Source organism: Solenopsis invicta, chromosome 6 (genome assembly GCF_016802725.1).
Source record: "Solenopsis invicta isolate M01_SB chromosome 6, UNIL_Sinv_3.0, whole genome shotgun sequence".
In the NCBI taxonomy this organism is placed as follows: domain Eukaryota; kingdom Metazoa; phylum Arthropoda; class Insecta; order Hymenoptera; family Formicidae; genus Solenopsis; species Solenopsis invicta.
This window is the reverse complement of record NC_052669.1, coordinates 23,898,165-23,901,117: the sequence shown is the minus strand read 5'-3', so window position 1 is coordinate 23,901,117 and position 2,953 is coordinate 23,898,165. Positions and strand designations below refer to the sequence as shown.

The following is a 2,953-nucleotide window of genomic DNA, read 5'->3' as shown; positions in this document are numbered from 1 at the left end:
CTGACCCCCCGCGACCCGAGGCCCATGGCCTCCACCGTCGTTGGAGGGGTAGAGTGAGGGAAGGGAGGCGCAGGGCGTCGATCGGCCGGGTAATAATCCTTATTAACGCGCTCCCGATTGCACCAGTGACACGGCAATGCACAGAAAAATTAAGGGGTTGCATTCCCTCAGGATGCTGAAAAATTTATGATTTTTGAATATATTTTTTTAAAGAATAATAAATAAATTTGGTTTCTATAAAAAGGACATGTTTTATTGATTGTTAATGTGTAGTAATCAGTAGTAATCAATAACCCAGTCCTAGCGCCTTAGAATTCTATAAAATAAACGAAAATAAGAAAAATGATTATTCTGACTATTAAAAACATTAACAAACAATTGGAGATGTGCGAATCAATACTTTTTGACGTCAAATCGTATCGACCCAATAAAATTGTACCCGAATCAAATCAAATTGAATTGAATTAAATCGAATCAAATCGAATCGTTGAATCATAACTTTAACAATATAATTATTATCAGGATAACAGGCTTCTAAAATGATTATGTCATTAAGGTTTGACAGACCGGATTTCAAAATTTTGTAAAAATTGAAAAATATAGCATTTAAAAAAAAGTTTTATTTTGTCGACAAATTTTTGACCTTTAAATGTTTATAAAAACTGTTATAATAAAAAATTTTAAAAATAATTCGATAGCTTATAAAAAATTGCATTTTACACAAGTGAAAACTTGTTTAATTAAAAATGATTAAAAATTTTTAAAGTAATTATGTCCATTTCTACCAATGTAAAAAGAAACAAAAAAATTGATTCGCGTATCTTCAATTGTTTGTTAATGCTTTTAATACTCGGAATAAGTAATTAATACTAAATTAATCAATTTTTAAAAGAACAAAATATGATGGCATATTAACTAGGAAATAAAATATATTATTTATAAATAATTACGAAAAAAGCCAAAGGACAGATCCCATCGTCCAATTTCTTCTGTCAGTTTCCTGTCAGATTATGTCATTTAACGATAATCTACCTCAACATTTTGTGTCTGCTGACATACTGCTAATACATTTTGCTTACTGAGCTCTACATTGCACATCTAAAAAATATTAACAAATAATAAATTTTAACTTAATATGATGAGTTTGAATAGTCGTTCGTATCTCGTATTCTAAATGCAAACGCATTAAATTTTTTAATTCAATTATCAGTTCAGTGATGTAATGGTTTCTTTTTAACGCTACTGCGACTGACGATGTAACAACTTCGCTTGTTTTTTTTAGAGTTCAGAGCCGTTGACGTAATACTACGTCCGCTCGCGAATTGATAAGAATTCCGCTACTATATAGCCAGTGGAGTGTTATTTTTCGTCCGTCAATTAACTCGTATACATCACGAGATCATCTTCAGTGACTGTCGGTGTCTCTTTGTGTCTGCCTTCACGAACATGTGCCTTGCGACGTTTTAGCTATTTTTATTCTTTTCACTCTTATTTACCTACCCTCTAATTTTCTAATTCACTTTTGGTAAAAGCCTTCACAAGTTGCTGGAACTGGATAATATATCTCTTCTCATTGCAGTTGTACTATATCACGCTTTCTTGAAATAAAATATACTTGGACGCTGGAGAGAAAAATGGAAGCTCAAAAAAACAAAACAGTATAATACACTGACAGTGAGAAAAAACTTGACTAAATTTTTTAAATTGATTATTAAATTTTTTCAATTCAAATATTTATGTATTGAAGTTAAATATACATATTTGAACTAAAGAAATTTAATCAAGTTGAAAAATTTGACCAGTACTTAAATAAAATTTTTTTGTATGTATTTTAAAGCTTATCAAGGAAATAGTCTTTGTGAAGATAACCGTTATCTATTTAAAAAAAGAAAATTACATTGAGTGATTGCATTTCTTTTAGCACAAGATATTTTTCTGCGTGTATATTTATTAGAGACTGACGATTGCAAATTAAAAATTAAAACTCTATTGTTAATCCAATCAGCAGACAGTTTTTAAAAGTTTTTTTAAATATTTAGATTTAGAAATATTTTAATAAAGAATAAATATTTTAAAAACATTTAAATTATCTCCTGATTGAGGAATAATAATAATATCAAATCTATCATAAGCATTTAATTTCTTTAGTATTATAAAATTAATTATCAATATTATAATTGTGATATTCCACATAGAAAAAAATTAGTATCAAATCAATAATTTATTATATTATGATCAATTATTTCATAAAGTAAAAATAAAAAATTTTGAGTAAAAAGAGTAAAATCTTGGAAGAATTCAATAATATTAAACAGAATTAATTTGTTTTCATAAAGAAACAAAATTTTTTTCATATTAGCACAAATTATGTCTGTCTAAGAAAAATTATGTCTGTCTATTAAAAATTCTTTCAAGATTTTATATTCTTGTTTATATTTGAAACAATTAATTGTTGATTTGATACTAATTTTTTTCTGTGCATTATTAATAGCGAATTCGCTTGGACTCACTGGCGCACATTAAAATCGCCGTACACTAATCGACATAAGGGTATGTATTTAATATAAATATATAAACAGATTAAATTGTGAATCTTTAATCGATTTTTACTATGCTATTTGGTAAAATTATCTATTTTATCATTCAAGATACTTATATCATTTTATTTTTAAATAAGGTAAGGTTAGGTTAATGTGCAGCTTTAATGTGCATCGGTGCGCTAGTGCGATCCTACAAGAATATATCCTACAATTCGCTATAAAAAAATATCCTTTGTCAAAAATAATCGTTACTTATTAGAGAAAGATAAGTTGAATATTCGCAGACTTATATTTTCCTGCACCTAGTTTGAACTTTACAGAGGACGGCGGTTAGCATTCAAATCGGCCCTGCGAGGTACACTCTCGGAACAGTTGCTGCGTGCGACTACGTGCGACAGCCCGTCGTCGGTAAA

The 2,953-nt window shown here is 28.8% G+C and overlaps 1 long non-coding RNA gene across 1 annotated transcript; it reads right to left on the bottom strand.

The window, feature by feature from the left end:
• Window positions 1-718: 718 nt before the first annotated feature.
• On the bottom strand, window positions 719-2,945 carry LOC120358185. Its single transcript, XR_005575135.1, has 3 exons — window positions 2,843-2,945; window positions 1,501-1,641; window positions 719-1,098 (listed from the first exon to the last, which is right to left on the bottom strand). It is a non-coding gene; the product is annotated as an uncharacterized LOC120358185 (long non-coding RNA).
• Window positions 2,946-2,953: the final 8 nt, after the last annotated feature.